Source organism: Pleurodeles waltl, chromosome 4_1, assembly GCF_031143425.1.
Source record: "Pleurodeles waltl isolate 20211129_DDA chromosome 4_1, aPleWal1.hap1.20221129, whole genome shotgun sequence".
NCBI lineage: Eukaryota > Metazoa > Chordata > Amphibia > Caudata > Salamandridae > Pleurodeles > Pleurodeles waltl.
Window position 1 is genome coordinate 470,221,439 of NC_090442.1, and position 19,874 is coordinate 470,241,312.

Sequence of the window (19,874 nt, forward strand, 5' to 3'; positions counted from 1 at the left end):
TCCAGAGGGTATGCCTGTCCATGCAATTAAAGACAGTGGTAAAATCAATATAAACATGTAAACAGGCATACCTCACATCTGTACATACTTTCCCACAATTAAATGCAATGCAGATATGTTGTTTAAAGTGGAACAATTTGGTCTAAATCCCACCTGTCCGAGGGCCGTGATTTCTTTTCTTGGGCCCAACCCTGTAGCTGGTTTAAAACACCCTTTGCAAACATTTTGTTCTGGTGGTGTCTAACAGGGTGATTTGCCTATAGTTACTAGGGGCATTAATGGGGCCTGTTGTATGTAATGGAAGTATAATACTTCCCCTCCAAGAATCAGATATCCCCTCAGTGAGGTAGCAGTATCTAAACAACGCTGCCAGATAGATAGGCCATAAGTCAGCCTCTTGATTTATAATAGTAATAGGCAGTTGGTCAGGACCTCTGGCCCCTGTGCACCTAGCACTAACAAGAATATTTTTCACTTGTGATCTAGATGGACAGGAGAGAGTAGTACTTTCCGTAACAATAGGCCCAAAATTAGGCAAATGTTTGCCCATCAATAAATTCTTCTCCAAATTATTCAGGAGCATACAAAGAAGAAATGTAGTTGCACCATTCAATAATAGAGATGTTATTAATTTTAAGCTTATAGATACTACCACTACATTCCCCAATAATCCTCCAGAAGGATCTAGAATCTTTTTCTTTTACGGCTTCTACAATTTTCACCCACATTCGACCTGCTTGTTCTTTTCTTTTAACCCACAACCATCTACTTCTCCTCCTTCTTAAGAGATTTATGAACTTGCTACTTTCTTTTGAGTAGCAAATGAATTGTCACCTCTGTAGTTTATTGATCAGCTTTTTAAAGACAAAACCCCATTAGGATGTCTTCCAACTTTCTATTTTTTAAGCAAGTACACTCTTAAAAAATTGAATTTCTCCATGCATATCTTCTACAACTGTGTCTTTTGAAATCCAGCTCTGTTCAGGAAATTTCTCTAGAGCTCTTCTTAGTTCTCCTGTTAGAGTCAGTTTATTAAATTTTTCCAAGATACAATTCGCCTATCTGCCAAGCAGATATAGACTCTGGGTTTCGATTAATAGTGAATGATAGAATCTTATGATCACTCCAAATGTTATTAATCACCTTCAATCACTTTAGGCAGCAAAAAAATGCATAGAGCCTATATTATAGTCAATTAACGAGCAGTCATAGTGTGCAGTATGAGTGGGGCGGGCCAGGATGTCATTATCTAATCTGCTGTTTACTATGATGGTCTTGTGTTCCTTACACGCTTCCAGTGGGAGAGGCCCTCTCTTATTTACTTTGGAGCCGACCGGGAAGATTGCCTTCACAATATTCAGTGCCTCCTCCCTTTCTATGTCAAAGAACAATCTAATAGTGTGGCTGGAAATAGTGGTGTTAAAATCTCCCACAGTTATATTCATGGTCTTTTTCTGAACAGCGATGGCCTTTATAAAATGAAAACAATCATTTAAAAGGGCATTATTCTCATAGGAAGGGGGTATACACACATTTAACAAGATAAGGGAGTTATGGGATGTACTACTCTCCTGTGATTAGAGAAGACTATGGAATGCTAGAGATTTGATGGATGAGGAAGTTCTTTATACAACCACAAATAGTTGGTATTCAGCATTATGGCTATATCACCACTTGCATGCCCTTTCCTGGATTTTTTAGCAGGACTGCTAGTAACAAAATAATCTTTTACCTCAAGGGTCCGAGCTAACCATGTCTCTTGGAGACATACAATATCTGGTTTTAAGAACATAAGATTCATCATTTATTTTCTTCTCATTTTTTAGCAGCCCGCTAAATTCCAGGAGAGGATTTTGGTAGATCTATTAAATATGTTGTGTCAAGGGAGTTGACCTAGAATCCTTATCATTGTTTAGTGCCCTGCCAGCCATTGCCATTGTGATACATCATCATCCTTCATCTCGGGGACTCAGTTCTGACCTACAAGAGTACCAGCCTTACAAGAGACTGTAGTCAATTTTGCATTGTGCACCAATTCCTCTGTTAAGACTGTGCAATTTTCTAGAGGGCTAGGATTGTTCAAATACGTGAACCTATTCAATTTAGATATGTGTACTTTTGGAAACAAATGGAACAATTTTGATCCCTCTAGTAATAAAAAAATCACAATTATTTATTATCAAAGTGGCAATTACAGGTGAGTTAAATGCAACCCTTGATCTCTTTTCAGATTTAAAATTTAGCAGTTCTACCAATTTCTAATCGCTACTTCTTACCTCCTTCAAATGGTCTACTTGTGCTAAGTTAAAAAAATGATCAATTTGAAGAAACAATTTGATCAAACAAAACAATACTACTATATTAATAGTCCTCAAGACCTCTGACAATTCTCTTCCCTTTGGATGACCAAATGAGCACCTCTGCTGAACAGGTAAAGTATCACTGGTTCCAGACTATATAGATGATTCATATCATTTAGCAGCCAGGTTTAGGGTAGATAATAGATCATCAGTACCTCTCCAATCATTCACAGAGGAATAAAATCACAGCACAAATGATTTTATATACTAACGGTATCATCATCAGTCTTTTTGTTTGTATTTGGACTTCTAGCATCTTTAACTTTTATTGCAAATGGCATTACCTGTACCGGTACCTGTGGTGTTACTGTATGATCAACGGGCACCTCAGATTGTGAATCTACCATATGAAATTACATTTTTCTTGCCCCTCTCTTATTCACCTTTTTTCTTTCCTTTGTTTTTACCAGACACTGATACAATTTCCTGTGCTTTAGAGACCAGTTTTACACTTTTTTGTTTAATGAAGATTGGAAAGACTTCACTGCTTGCCCCTGGACCATGAGCAAGACTAGGGACTTCCACCTCAGCCACTTCTGCTCACCATGGGCTGCCACCTAGTGCCTATGCACTTACCACCTTTCTGCATTGGTGTCTGCTTGTCATGCCTGTGTCCTTCTAATTGTCCTCTCATGGCCCCTCCAGTAGGTCCTGCCTCCTACTTCCTGCTTCCTGTTGTACTGTCGCTTCTGCTGAATACAGACCTGGCTACCCTGCAAGCATCGCGGACTGAACAGATATAGAGCATGGCACAGATGCAGGCAGCTGAGGGTTTCTCACTGCAAGCTGCAGACTTAACCTATGTAGCCGCATTGCTTCCCACAGCATTGCTGCACTTGCAGCACTTGCACTCACAGCACCTGCAACTACTGCTGCAGCTCAACCCCTTAACAGATTCAGCTTTGAACTCCTGCTCCAGGTGTATCAGTATGATGGCACATCAGAAACCAGCAGATGCTCTACAGAGTATGCCATGCCAATTGGTGCCACCACAGTGCTGGACCCTTGGAAGTGGGCTTAAGGTGTTCTGCCATCTCTCTGGATGCAGTAGAACCAACACATCCCCTCTGCTGCGTGGGGAAAAACTGAGCAGAGCCAACACATCTGACGCTTGGATTGGACCCGTTGCAAAGACCCACATCACCTTTACGGTCCCATCAGAATCACCACTGACTAATGCATCCTTAGTGCAGACCTTGTCAACAGCATCTCCAACAATGATGCAATACTCCACATTGCAGTGTCACAGCTCCTCAGAACAGACGCACCACTCTAACTGCGCAACATATTCTTGACTCCAGATTTTGCAAGGCCCATTGACTGGATCCTCAGTGATGATGCAGGTCCTCGCATTGCAGTCTCCTGCATTTCATATATGATGAATCGCTTCAGCTATGCAACACATCTTCAATGCAAAATCCTGCAATGCGCCACAAACCAGAATTTAAGGTAATCTGTTCAGTGGGTCTAACTGGGTCCCTGTAGCCAGCCTGTGCTCCACTGCAGTTGGCCTGAACTTGGCATGACCAGATATTGGTTCTTTGTGCTTTTTGTTTCAGTGCTATTTTCACTGAATGCTTTAAAATTGCATATCTCTGATTCTACTGATAGTGTTTTTGTTGTTTTGGTCTTGTTTCATTTATGGAAGGGAGTTCTATTTTTCTAACTTGGTTTTGGATCCTGTTTGTGTGGTGTTTTCACTTTATTATAGTTTGAAGTGCTGCACAAATACTTTACACATTGCTACTAAGATCATACCACAGTCAATCCACAATCCGATTTCTCACAATAATGGTTCATCACAATTATTAGAAGATCAGACAAAAGGTACTCAGGGGCTCACTTATTACCCACCAACTATGCTATCAAAACATGTTAGTTCTTTTTGTGTTTGATCAGGGTATTTATTCATACCAATATAACATAATTTGTTTTGTTAATAAATCAATAAATGATTTCACATTGTTGACTACATGGTGAGAGAGGTGAAAGAAGAGCGACAATGTATATATACAAAAAAAATGGTGACTCGGAGGCCACAAATAGCACAGGCAGCAAAAAGTCACAATTTCCAGTAAAGCAACAGAAACAGTGCTTTCTTTGACTAATCATTAGTGTGTCAATTGTGTTTCGCCCTTGTAGAGAGGTTATAGGACTAGAAGATTGCAATTAAAAGAGTAATGTGAAATGAGTGAGGTTCTGCTGGATGGGATTTTGAGGGTCCCAGTGGATCACCCTAGTAATGGAGTATGCCAGGGGGATAAAAGACAGCTAGTTCAATAAATGGTCGAGGATTGTAGAGAAAATGGTATTGTGAGAAGCCCTTTTCTGTTGAGAAGTGGTGTTCCTTTCGCTGCTACAGACTATCATGCTATTTGGATCAGAGCAAAAAATTGATTGACCGAGATTATAGGCAGTGATATGCTACTGGCGAGTAATCCCCGCTGCTTGTGTGCTGTTCATACCTCGCTTTGTGTCTCTTTTTTAATACTCTTATTCCTAATTACAGTTTAGATGGTTACCGCTACCAGACTAGGAAGTGGCTCCTTGCTCTGACCATCTCCTGAGAACACCTATCCATTCATTTAAACTTTAACTTAAATTTCTAAAAGCCTCTTCAGACAGATTCGCCAGTCCACATGCTCAAGTCTTCAAAAAGTTTAAAATGTCCACTTCTGCCTTTCTGAAAATGCTGAAGTCCTCATAATGTAACATAAGCCAGGAGTCAGCACTAGCAAATAATCAGGAACATATGAATATTGTAGATTTAGTACACTGGCTCCTCAAGCAGTTTGAGAAAAACATTTGTAATATGGAGCAGGCATAAAGAGGAGCAATCGTAGGATCTCCAAACCAGATAGAAGGAGTCTGCTGGGCTCCAGTGTTCAGTTCATATCAAGATTTTCTGTGTTCATTCGGGTCCCCTTATATCTGCTAAGCACTGACTTGTTAAGTACCATTGGCCATCGGTGTCAGCAATTGAATCTGTCTCAAATGTTTAAGGTTCAACATATGTGGTCACAAGAAATAATGGAAGAATCTCTGTGATTGTCATCTTGCTAGCTGTGACCAATTCATTAACATCCCAATCCTTCAAGAACTCGGCCCCTCGATCATTGGCCCAGTCACGTTGTGTGCCTTCACTACCAGCCTTCGACAACCTCTTCAGAATGTGGACAGAGGGTTCATATCCTTGCAGCTTGGTTTACTCAGCTCCTCCTTAGTAGTTTGCCTGACATACTATACGGTTTTGCTGTCTGGGCTGACTTGTTAGGTGTCTACATACTCTACTCATTCAGTTATCCTACAATCTAACTTTCTGTCAGCATGGACACAGCAAATTGCATTTCTTCCAAATTACCCAGTTGTCGACTGAACATTTTCCATTATTGGGCCAAAGGTAAACCAAGAATATGAAGTAATTGAAGTGCCAAACCTTTCGGCAAAACATAATCCAAGAAAATCAAGTAATCCAAGTGCTAAACCTTTCTTTCTTCCCAACAAGTGCAAACATCCTTGTCATTATTTGTCATGTAACTGTGTCTAAAAATGTAGATGAACATCAGCCCTGGAAATACACAGAGGGCACAGCTGGAATGTTCTTCGCTGGCTCAATGTTAAATAAACTGAGTGTGACCAATAGATAAGGGTAGGCTGGTGTATATAGGCTGTCAGTATTTAGGCACACATTTAAAGTGACAAACTTTAAGTCTACATAATACTGCAGGAAATAGACTCACATCCAGGGGCGGTGCCTTCATTAGGGCGCTGGGGCGTTGCCCCACTGATATTTTGCCTTCCACTGCTCCCCCCAACTAATTGTGACCAAGCTATATATTTAAAGTGTGCATTCTGATTCCGATTGTGGTAGTCAGCCTTTAGCTGCAGGCCGGTTGCAGACACTTTTGTGTATTGAACGGCTGATGCTGAGGCGGGTGCTGGAGTACATCACATGCTTGATGGGCTGGGGCTTAACTATATTGACAGACAGTACTTGTCGTCAGTGTCCTGAAAGCACTTGTCCCAAGTGCGCATGTCGGGTTGGACTGCAGCCTTTCTCTGGCCCGGCCAACATGCGCACTAGAGGCCCCTCTCAGAGTCTCTCCACCTGCACATTACTGAGCCAAGGGTGTATCCAGGCCACAGCCCCCAGTCTCAGTAATGAGCAGTGAGTGTGTCTGCCCGAGCCAATCCTGGTGCTGCTCTCTTGTAACAGCAGAAGCATCATCTGGATTGACTTGCTGGAGATGCAGTTAATTTACTAGGGGCCTCTGATGCAGTGTATGCACGTCACGAGGCAGTGCAGCAGGAGGTTGTCTCTTCTCTCCTATTTTTTTGCGCCATGAAGGGAGAGAGGCTTTTAGCACTGCAAAGCTACTACCGCATGCATTTGAAAAAAAGATGAGCTTCAGCCTTCCACACAGGTTAAAGCTGATAAGTGAATTCAAGTTGATGTCTCACCAGAAGGAGGTCCACGAGGAAAGGCATAATAGTAATGCCCTATCACAATTGGGACAGGAGGAGATGTGGTGGTGAACACTTTTTTCACCATTAGTGGGTTATGCTAGCAGGCTCACTCGCATAATGTGATGTAAAATAAAACACATTTTCAAATTGGACTAGGACCGCTGTGGCTTTTCTGAATAGTTTGCAGACAGCCCGTCTTGCTCCTGAGCCGTCAGCCATTTGTGTGTCTTTATGGCCTATTGACAAAAGGCAAGTTTCAGACAGCCTACATACAGGGAATGGTTACAGCATGCGGTGATACCCTGTCTCAACTGGGACAGGACACGTAGTGTTCAATAATAGTGAGAATCAGCATACGTTGCATATCATTAATCACCCAAATGCAGCACCAGGTCACGCTGCCCTCTTTCTCTCTGTAGGTAGATAATGTTAGCAGGCTCACTCCTCACTTGAGTGATGTAATGTAAACACATTTTTAAAATGGACTTGGGTTGTCATTGATTTCCTTAAGAGTTCACCAATAACAGTAGTTTAGTCCATCTGACTTCTGAGCCCTCAACCATTTGTGTGTCTTTACAGCCTAGTGACAAGTGGCAAATTGAAGCCAGCCTACCTACATACGGGGAACGGCTGATACATCACGTCAACTGGGACAGGAATTGTGGTGTTTGTTTTTGTAATTTAGTGCACTTAGGGCCAGATGTATCAAGGTTCATATTTGTGAATACCACTTAGCGATTTTCACCACATCGCAAAATGCGGTGTAACAACACCATCACAAAATTTTTACCGATTTCCTAAAATTCACAATTGGAAATAGCCAGTACCAAATAGCGATTCTGTAAAATAGTGAATCGGTATTCTGGAGCAGCTTGATGACATCACAACCAGGAAGTGAGTCAGTGCATGCTGTTTCCAGAAGCCTGAGCCACAGGAGTAAACAGAGAGACCCAGCACATTACCAGGGAGGCACTCAGGAGAGTCAGCCACAACCAGAAAAAACTATGGCCATTGATAGGAATGGGAAGGACAAAGGAGAGAGAAAGAGAAAACTGAAATTCAGTGAGCAGGAATTGGAGGTGTTCACAGAAGAGGTGGTCAAGATCCATGACCAGTTATTTGGTAACCACTCACTACAGGTCCCAGAAAGTGAGAAGAGGAAAATGTGGACTTACATCCAGACCACAATATGTGCTGTAGTTGTTGTACATCCCTGGTACGACTTGCAATTGTGTGCCAAAGAGAGGGTAGCAAGCAGGCTGACGGAGGGAAGGAGCACTGGAGGAGGACCACCCACCTAGACACCAACCACCCTCATGGAAGACATGGTGGAATCAACACTGCTGCCTGAAGCAGTTAGTGGTGTCACTGACATTAACACCTCAGGCACACCCGGCACCAGCAAAGTTAAGGGCAGTAATGATTTGATTCACCATATGTGCATGTACAAATGTCCCTTAGAAAATTGCAATGGCACTATGCACAGTGTTAAATAGTCCATACCACATATTCCATTCAGCACCGCAATGCCTTGTGGGAGTGGTAGTTCATACCCCAAAAGTACATCTACTACATAAATAGCAATATAGTGTAAAACCAAACAGAGAAATGACACAACACACAATTAGAGGGTGAAATGTTTATCATGAAAGTAACTGTGAGAATACAAATTCAAGGTGAACATCATGAATGACATGCTGCACACTGTTGTTGCAGACATTCTGGGCCCTAGCGCAGCAGAAAGTGGAAAAGGGGGGAATCACAAAAGCCAGCCACAGTCAGATTCAAACACCAGTGAATCCATTGTAGAAGCACCAACTAGACGCAGGGAAAGAGTGCTACCCCTCCATGAGTTTACCCTGGACTCCGATGAGTTGCAGGAAGAAGTACCTACACCACCTCCAGAGGTTAGAAGCATCGACAGACAACAGTCCCTGTTCCATTGTCAGTCTACTCCCCTCAGGAGGCGCGTGAAGAAGGCAGACAGTGCACAGAGGAAGGTGAGGGCCCATCACTGTTTGGTGGCCTTGAGGCATCCATGTTGAAAGTGCAGCACATGCAATGTAAACAGATGAGATCAATGCACAGGCAGTTGGTGCCTATCAATCACAACATGGGATCAATGCACAGGCAGTTGGTGTCTCTCAATAACAATATGTGCAAGCTGCATGAGGAACAGCAAGCTACAGCAGAACACATAAGGGGGATGACAATTGCCATTAGGGAACTCTTCACTGTAATGCAGCAGGAGCATGTCACCCACTGTAGGCGCCATCACCAATTGATGGGCAGGTTGGATGGGTTCAGCAGATCTGTCAATCAGCTTACTACCACAACTGCTTTGGGATCACAACATCCTGTGGGCATACAAGTGGAAATGGCACATTGCAGTCAGGACATTGCACAAGGATTGGTGCAAGTCACCAATGTATTGGAGACAATACAGACAGACTGGAGTGCTTCAAACAGCAAACTGGGTGGTGGGGATAGTGAGGAGCTCCTTAGTCTCAGCAATGTTACAGTGCCTGTGATGGATCCTAGGCATGCAGTTCCAGACACAGTACTGTCTTTGAACCCACAACAAGAGGTGCCACTGAGACCACTGAGCATTCAAGTGGAGTGCGTGGACGCAAAAAGTAATGTGGAGAAGTACAGGAGATTTGCATATCATGTAGCAATCCATTGATACTATGATGTCAATAGTGTCACACTGTAATTGGGACCTGATTATGTATTTTGCATACCTATGACCTATTCACACATATATTACCTGAACTCAATGCAATAAATGTGATACCTACAGAAATAAATGAAAGCAGATGTGGTTTTGTCATTACTTACATCAGAAATAGTTGTGCGTAATCTCAGCACGTCTTTCTGTCTGCTGGGTGAAGGGGTGGCAAGGGGTCATCATCCACATCAGAGTATGGCTCTGTGGTTTCCACTGATATGCCTCTTGTCGTTGCGAAGTTGTGCAACATTGTACATGTGGCCACGATTTTGCAGGTGGTTTCCGGACTGTATTGCAATGTACCACCACTCTTGTACAGGCATCGGAAACGACTCTTCCGCAGGCAGAAGGTCCCCGCAATCATGCTACGTGTCCTCCTGTGTGCTGCATTGTATCTCCTTTAACTTGACATGGCAGGATTGATAGAGGGTGTTAAGATGAAGGACCGCACTGCATATGCACTGTCTCCTAGAATGACAGGAGTATAAAATGAGGTATTGTTGTCTGCACCACATAGACATTATGCAACATTGTTCACAGTTACATTACCAAGTAAGTATCCTTCACCAAACTCCCCAGCAAGAAGTCTTGTGTGTATTCCACTGTGCCTGAAGATGTATGAATCATGTGTGCTACCTGGGTATCTGGCCACAAGATCAGTTATTATATTGGAAGTATTGCATATGACCTGGATGTTCATGAAATGTGTACTCTTCCTATTCCGATATACTTACTCTGTGGCAAATGGTGGACAGGTTGCTGAATGTGTCCCATCAATGCAGACAATGACATGTGGAAATTGGGCTTCCTGGTAGAAATCAAATTTGTTTTTGTTTACAAATCCTGTGGGGTGTTGGGGAATTTTATGTGCAGATGGATTTTGGTTAACATTGCATTTAGGAATGCATTAAAGAAGCGTGAAAGCGCACTTTGAGATACATCTCCAGCTGCTGCTATGACCCCTTGATAGCTTTCTGAGGCTAGTAGGTGCAGCGAGCATAATACCTGCACATGAGGGGGTATGGCATTGGTTCTTTATGTGCCGCTGAAGTAAGGGTTGTAAATCAACTATTAAGTCAAGTATTATGGCAGAGTTCAACCTGTGCTTGTCAAAAATCTCCTCATCTGTCTGTTCTAATAGGGTAATGTGCACTCTAAAAATGCGCTCCTGTCTCCTACTCCCTCTCCTCATACCTGCCTGGATCCTCATCCTCCTTACCATGACATAAAGTTCAGCCATTGGTGAAAAGAGCTGATGCATTCTGGGCCTCTTTATGTAGGTTGCGCCTGTTTACACCCTGATTTCAATTTGTGGTAAATTGCACATGCAAAAAAACATTTTGCGACTAATCGCAATTTGCGAATGCTTGGCACATTGAATTGCGATTCGGTATTTGTGAATCGTAGTCTGCGAGTCACAGAATCTAGTTGCAATTGTAAGGAATCGCTATTTTAGTGATTCCTCAATATTGCACTGCAAATGTCTTTCATACATCGTAAAAGGAGATTTTGCATTCACAAACGGTGGAATTTACCGATTCACACTGTTTGCAAATGCAAAATCTTTTAATACATCTAGCCCTTAATCATGGTGTAAATTACCTCCTCGGAGCCTGGCTTGTGTATTGACTGCTATTTTCTTTGTGCCAGGCATCTATGACCTATGGTCATTGACCCTAACATTATGATGACCTATACATTCTGCTTTGCATAACAATTCATAACAATGAAATGCTTATGTAAATGTTATTTGTGTGTTTATTGTTTACTATAGTTTACCCAATTTATGTGTGAACATAACAAATGCACAGCGCACTTATTTACTAATCTATTTTGTTTTAATGGTGGCATTATATGTGAGATGCAAATAAGATATTGTGCCAATGGGCCATGTACGTGCCGGAACATTGCAATAACAATAATATGTGCGCCATGCAACTGCATCAGAGTTCCTAGTACATATGGGTCCCAATTCTTTGTCTTCCAGCACAACTTGCTGACCGGTTGAAAATACACTTTTATTTCAGTACAATTACCTCTAATCACCAACCCTTACTCACTATGTGTAGTAGTGTTTTGTAAAAATGTGAGTAATAGAATGTACTGGCATCAAGTATGCACCTGTGGTGAAAGTACATTAGGGTATTCAGCTGCACTTCACGTGAGCTACGTAATAACAAAAGGGGCATTATGCATGCACTGTATGCAGCCACAGACAGTGTAGCCTGCTCAGAGTACAGGACGCCCAGCAACTTCATAACCTGCATGCAAATACAAAAATTGTAGTAGGGTCGGGACTGGGGAAGCCCTTTTGTTCCATCCCCTGTGCACTGTGTGTAAAGGTAAAAGTGCCTTTTGTATGTACTGTCTGCAGTCACGAAAATGAAATCTTTTTAATTATCGGTAGCCACAGTTGGAAGCCAAGTACAAACTATGTATTGCCAACAATTACACTCCATTTGCACTGCCTGTTGAGAGTATTGAAGGAGCCCACCAGCGATATCCTAGGTGCAGTGTATGTAATGCACTCCATATGCACTAACTGTATTTAGAAAAAAGTACACTTTGTGTGTAAGGTCGGCAGTTATAAATCAAGAAGTGCTCTTTTGAAGTACACCATCACCAAGCTATTCAGCTGCACTTCATGTGTATGGCCTTGCAAAAGTGCATGGTGTCTTTCAGCAGCAAATGTCACCAGCCGCCACTGGTCACATCCAGAAAGTATTTTAAAAAATGAATTGTATTGGCCATTCAGTGATGCAAATGTCTTGTTTCTAACTGATGTGAAGTACTAAAAATACAACGTGCTGACTTTAATGTGAAAGTCACCTATAACTCTTTATCAAGTTCACATAGCGACATTAAAATATTTTTTGTTTTTAAGATTACTTTGCAGTTAGCATCACAACAAAAGCCTACTGCGCCACTTTTCTCACTGGGATATTGTAGGTAGAATTATTAAAGGAGGAGGCAGGGATACTGAAGGGAGAATCAGAACTGCAAAGAAAAGGAAATAATGTATACTTTGTTAAAAAAAAATACTGAAAATCAACTCGGGCAATCACTGGCAAAGCTTGAAGACTGACATTTGTCGTCTTTAATGGCAGACGCTGTCTGGCTCCCTGTCTGGTAAACTAAGAGACAGTGATTTCCATATGTCAGAGAAAACTGATCGAATTCATTCTCTCGGTCTTCCCTAAACACTTCTGCCAACATATATTATTTTCTCATTTAAACTGCTTCCCCCATGACAGCCTAATCACTGTTATTTTAAAGCAGTCCTCTATGTCTACAACCCTTCCCTTTTCCACTGTCCCAAGTATGGGGTCACAAGAAAGCCATGCTCTAGGAAAGAGTGTTTAACCATGCCCGTGGGAAATGTGCTGCAGATGTGTGTCCGTTTAAAAATAGGCGTGCTTTCTTCTCCATGTTGCAAAAATGCAGCCTGTTCTTGCTGTCTCATTGCCTTCAAAATATGTTTTATATTTCATACGTGGCAGGCTGCTATCCATGTATAAAATGTCATCTCTAAGTCACATTGCCTGCTGCCCAAACCAACAGCCCGGGTGAAGGGCAGGACCAGAGAATAATGAAAACGGCAGCTTAAACCGCCAAAACGAAACAGCTCTGTTTTGCTAGATGAGCAGTGATACAGGGAAATGAGTTATTTGTGGCAACATGTTTATTTTTCGAGGGGAGTGGTATAGATAATTATGGGAAAAAGTGACTCTCTCTGCACCCGAGTTACAGTGTTTTTTTTTTTTTAATGTGGCTTGCATCAAACTAATTCTAATACCTTCTTTCGACACACAGCTAATTGTTTTTTGCTATGTTTAATTTTGCACTAGAGATTCTACTTTTATTGTTCAAGTTTGCACACATGCTATGTCATTCATATGAAAGAGTAACACGCCAAGGATTTAGGCAGTTTGATGGAAGGGTGATGGTGTGACCACGTCTAATTACAAGGAATATTTTCTGACATACATTTTAAGGATCTTGCAAGTCACCTCAGAGTTCCATGACCTTACAAAGGAACTCGCCTTACTGCTTTATTCCTCTATATGGGCATGAAACTATTCTGTGACTTGTAATATCCTTAAAATGCACAGCAAGGAGTAATTTATCTCATCTATATTTTAGTTGTATAATGGGCAATTTGCCAAGAATTACAGAGTTCAAATGGCCATACTTTTGGATTGTACAGTGCATTGATTGTTGGGAACATAAAACAGCTCACCATACAGCTCATTAACTGTCAAATTGCTTTATGAAGTTTAAACAATGGAGCTACTTCTAGAAAATGTATTGTCCGGTAGGTGCCACGTACGAGTAAAAAACTGCAATCTGCATACCAAATTCCTAGATCCCTGTTGCTGAGCGGATTACATTTATGAGATCAGATGTTCAACCAGGTGGCTGGGCTTTCTTCTCTCATGAATCCCTGGGTGGGAACGCAAGCTTTCAAATGGGTGTCAGGTGAGTGGACAAGGAAAGTATGAAATTATGGAAACACCAAAAGAGTTGGTATTTCTGTAAATTCTCAAGTATTTGCAGTACTTTTCCCAGAAAAACTGCATTTTAAAACTTCCATCTAAAAAGTAGATGAAATTCGAAATGGTAGCATGAGAAAGCATAAAAAAAACATGTTTTTTTCTGGAAGTGTATAGGAAGAGATTTCTTCAGACAGAAGTGTTCTCCCCAAGAGAGGAAGCAAAAATAGGAAAAATAAATACTGTGCAAATTTCTCCTATTGCTCACTAACCTTTGCTCAACACATGATACGTACCCGTTCTCTCTCTCTGTAAACGAGATCCGTAACCAGGCCCAGCTTTCCAATGAGCGTAGCAAGTAGGAGGAGATTAGGAGATGACTGAGAGTCGAAGGGGTGAAGAATGGACATTGCCACAATACTGGACATTGTTCGAAAAATGAAGCCTGATTTTATAACATAAAAAATAAGAGTGACAGATCACGATTGACTAATCTTTTCACAGTCGTCCATCTCCTTGGCAACAAGTACTTCAAAAGAAAAGAGCCATAGCAAGTAGGATTTCATAATCACCCTTTATCTCACATCCTGGTGCTAGCACTAATAGTAATGTTGAAACCAGTAGATAAGACATCCAACATGCATTGAACAGCATTATTGGCGGGTTGTAGGGAAGGTGGGGTTCACAAACGGCCACATATTACAGAATTCTGTAACCGTGACTATGAAAAACGAAGAAGCAAGTCTTCATGAACAAGAATGTGAAAGGTATCAAATCAGTGCAGGCTATCAGTCATATAGATTCAATAAAAAGCTTTGGGGTGAATCTCTCCCTAGATGCTAGTGCTGTCTGACTGCACCTGGCAATTGCACCGAATAATTACAGCATTCTAATGCTGGATAATGCCAGCCGGTCACAAAGAGGGCAAGGTAAAGTGCTGCCGGCATTAGAACCAACAACTTTATTAACAAGTTCTAATGCTAGATAAATAGAATCGGGAACTGAAATATGTGACAGACGTATAGTGACATATAGTTTGTCTTCTATGTTGCCCACCATAGAAGTCAAATGAGGTTTGGCAATTCCACTGGCTAGTGCCCACTCTATCAGATGTTCATAAGAAAAGCTCATAGACAAAACGTGATGATTGTTATTAAACCCACGTAAGTCCAAAACAGTCTCCTTAAATGAAACCATATATATATATATATATATATCCTCTCAATCACGCGTTAGTCTGCGCTCTCACAGCAGACTGAGACGGGGTCGCAAGTCCCTTAATTATTTATCCCTGTTTCCTCTTTTAACAGAAAAAACGTCTGTCACTCGATGTCACCTCTCAAAATTTGTTTATTCCAGCAAAAACAAAAATTACCCAACACATTTCAGGAGTCAAACCTCCCCTGTTCAGAAGCAACCTTCCCTACACCATTTCAATAACAACAATGAGGGTCAAAAGCCTTCCCTTTAATACGGCGGTCATCTTTAAACATGTTTTATCCTACAGTTGAACAGTCATTTTACTATAATACACATTGTGTGGTTCCTAAATCTACATTATTTCTAATAATCTGCATTTTCTAATGTGTCTCAGACAATTATATGTACTTAGTATTTGTGTTTGTTATCAATTATTATCAATTTTACAAAAGACAGATTTCGATGATTCCCAAATATTTCCAAATATTTCCAAATACCTCAAATGTTACCTGTATTTTAGACGGTCTGCTATTCACGTTACCAATTCTATTAAATTCATCATCATGCTCTCTATTCCGCATAATTTTCAAACTCTTTTTCAAGTTTCAATCCATTTAGCATTATCCATCTATTCTTTACCAACTTATGATACTATTATCTTAACCCAAGTGGGCAATTACAAAATCATACATTCCAAAAGCATGTCTCTTACTTCTTATTGAAAATTATGCGGAATAGAGAGCATGATGATAAATTTAATAGAATTGGTAATGTGAATAGCAGGCCGTCTAAATGGGGTCCCGGGGGACCAGCTGAAGAATGAGGTCTCTCCCCCCCGGGGTCTTTTGGGAGGGTGATACGGCCCGCGACGGCAGTTGGGCTATGTTGGGCATTTTTTGGGGGTGTTTGAGTGGGGGGTATATTTGGTGCCATTTTGTTTGCCGGCCACCATTTTGTCAACAGGTGACACAGTGGCCGGTCCGTTTTTGTGGGAAAAACTTTTCTCACGTTGGGGCGGATTTTGGAGCATTTTTTGTGCGCAGCTAATAAATATATATATATATATATATATATATATATATATATATATATATATATATATATATATATATATCCTACTAAAATAATACACAAAACAAACAAAAATAATTGAACATAGCAATCATATGCGGTATCCCGGGTTAGTAGCCCTTCCGCTTTTGGGTGTTTTTCCATCGTGAGACTTACCGCGAGTGCCATGGAAGGCGACTGTGTGAAGAAGGCACTGGCGCTCTTGGAAAAGGCTGGGCACATGGACCTCGTTAATCTTGAGGCCCTCTCTGCTTTGCGCCCGGCTCGTAAAGTGGCGCAGGGGGTCACGGGCTCAGTTCTGGCCTTAGGGTGGGCCTCAACCGCGAGGACAGGCCGCGTGGTTCCTATGGCGGCCTGCATTAGGAAGGGAGGCAGGGCGTTTCTGCAGCCTCAGAGGGGTGGGGCTGGCGGCGTGAGGGCCACAGAGTCGAGGCCTGGAGGGTTGGAGGACACCCTCGGAAGAGGAGGGAGCAGGGGGCCAGCGGGGGGCTTAGGGGCCCAGCCATTGATCGCGGGGTTCCGGCAGGGGCCATAATTAGTGGCAGTGAAAAGGAGGAAGGTGGGGAGGGGCCAGGAGGGGTGGTGCTTAGCAGTGCCAGACAGGGGCTTTTGGCTGACGGGAGCCAACAACGGGACCCAGATAGCCTGATCAGTGAGGGAGAGGAGGACCCTTTGACCAGGATGCAGATTTTGACCCCTTGGTTCACATTTCCAGGAAGTGGCCTACCATTTTAGAGCGGAGTGCCACGGACAGTGAGGGTGAGGGTCAGGTGGACGTCTGCAGGGTCCATGGGGGAGAATCCCCCTCCCCCTCCTCGCTGTAGATTTCCACTGTGCATTTACGGGGACCAGACACCCAGGGGGGAAGGTAAATCACGAGGAGGTGCGCTAAGGGAGCCGAGTGGGCCGGGGGGACCCTTGTGGGAAGGGGAGGGCAGCCGGGCATCGGGAGGGCGTTTTGCCAGGGGCACTGTTCATTCCGGCACACTGGACCTTTGTTGGCAGGAAAGGAATCGTGGACAGGCTAAGCCAGGTGAGCCTCAAGCGGCTCTTAAACCCTGGTGGGAAGAGCAGGCGGAGCCCAAGGCGGCTGGCCGGAGTTCATCAACAGGCGGACAGGTGAAGAGGATTTTGGCTGCGGACGCTCCTGAGGGGCTGTGTGGAGGTATGGGTCTTGCACCCGCCGGCATCGCCACCTCTGGGGAGCAGCATCCGGGTCCATCAGGTATGGGTTGGGGTCTGTCCGCGCGGCTCGCAGATGTGGATTTAGGTGGTGAGTGGCCGCAAAAAAGGGCCCCGGGGGTGCAGAGAGGGGACCTATGGTGCGAGGAGGAGTGTGTTTTGGATTTTGAGGAGCGCAGCATTGAGGAAGGGGAGCTGGTGAATGAAGGAGAGGAGGATGGTTGGTGGGCGAACAGTGGGGGGCTTCGGGGCGGGGCGGGCCCGCTAACGTTGTTTCTCAGTCATTTCAGGGGTCTTGGCATGTGCAACCATGTTCGGTTGGAAGGGCGTTGGAAGGGGCCCAGATGGTGAGGCGGAAGGCACAGGAGCAGCCACCGTCGTTGACTTCAGGTGAGGAGGGGAAACTAGGTAACATGGTATCGGTAGCGGGGGAAGCGAACGAAGATGGGGGAAGGGGGCAGCGCATTTGGTAAAGGGAGTTTATGTGGCGGATGCGGGCGTCGGGACGGACAGAGGGGCGACAGCGCTGGAACCAGTCAAAGGGGAAAACGGGACTCAGGCGGTAGCTGTTGGGGGGTTCAGGGGAAGTGGGTGCGACAACAGTCGGTGACACTCAACAAGGGGATAAGGCGGAGCAGCCGGTTTCTAAGCGGGCTCGTTTGCCCTATATGGGCACTGCTAAGCCTTTGGGGGCCCTTGTAGATTTGGAAAGGAGAATATGTAGACGTGCTCAAACTCCTGCACAGGGAGGTGCGAGCAAAGGAGGGTTCAAAGGAAGAAGAATTTGAGCTAGCTAAGCGGCCGAAGGTGGCCATTAACATTGAGAATTGGACAGCGGCATTTTTAATTTTTGCCAGCGTCTATTGTGAGCGCTTTCCGGAGAGGTCCGGCTCTCTGTTTAAATACATGGATATAATATGGAAGGCACAACTCAACTATGGTGGATTTGCGTAGCGGCAGTATGATGAGGAGTTTAGAGCGCGTATGGCAGCAGATCCGGAGGTAAAATGGGGGAAGTAGATGCACATCTATGGCAGCACACCATGGGCCCGGCCAAGTTTGGTAAGACCATCTTTACGGCCAGTGGGCTGCCCATCACTTATCGGCCATTTCTGGAGCGCCCCCCCCCCCAAGGGGTGGGGAACGGGAGCACCAATCACACAGGGCCAAGCACATCGGGCAGTGGACGCACAGGGGCATGCTGGGACTACAACAAAGGGATCTGCTCCCGGGAATATTGTAAATTACTGCACGAATGCTCAAAATGCTCAGGAAGACATCAGCTCATTCACTGCTCTGGGCAAGCTTCCACTGGAGCTACAGCGGGGCAAGGACAAGGGACTTGGGGAGGACAGCAGTCAGGAGCGATTTGTCGGGACCAAAGGTTTAGACAGTGCCCTTCTGGAAAGGGTTCGTACTCCGGTTAAGGTGGACAGACTGGCTCCGCGGTTGTGGATATACGACAAAAAGAGTGATGCGGACTTGCTGCTTCGGAGTTTTTCACAAGGGTTCCGGTTGGGCTACCCGGGTCCGCAGGAGCGGCGATGGGTGGAAAATCTGCGGTCGGTGAGGGGCAAGAAGGATCTGGTCAGTAGCAAATTGGAGAAAGAGGTGGCTGAGGCTCGCATGGCTGGCCCGTTTTATCAGTGGCCGTTGCCGAACTTTATCGTATCCCCTATTGGTGTGTGCCCAAGCGGGAAAGAGGGCAGTACCGATTGATCCACTATTTGTCCTGGCCGGCGGGCGCCTTGGTTAACGACTTTATCCCAGAGGAGTTCACACGGGTGTAGTACGCGTTGGTTGACGTGGCTATTGGCATAGTGGAGGAGTTGGGGCCCGGAGCGCTGATGTCAAAAACAGACATCAAGTCGGCCTTTCGCTTGCTCCCGGTCCACCCGGATGATTTTGAGTGGCTGGGAATTCAATTTCGCGGGTGCTGGTATGTGGACAAGGCTCTTCCTATGGGCTGCGCAAGTTCGTGTGCCCTGTTCGAAATGTTTTAGCACATGCCTTCAATGTATTTTCACAGCAGCGTCTGGCCATTTCCGCGTGGCGCATTACCTTGATGACTTCTTTTTTGCGGTGGTGGCGGCGGCTAACTCTCCGCACTGCAAGGAGGTGTAAAAAAAATTCCACGAAATCATGGAGGACCTTGGTGTGCCCTTGGACCCAGAGAAGACAGTGGGGCCTGGTACGGCGCTGCCTTTTCTGGGTATTGGGTTGGATACCGTGGCAGGGACAGCTCGACTGCCGGAGGAAAAGAGTGTGGACATGATCCACAAGACTTCACACTTGCTGAGCAAAGACAAAGTAACGGTTCATGAGGTGCGGGTCCTGTTGGGCCACTTAAATTTTGCATGCAGGGTGGTG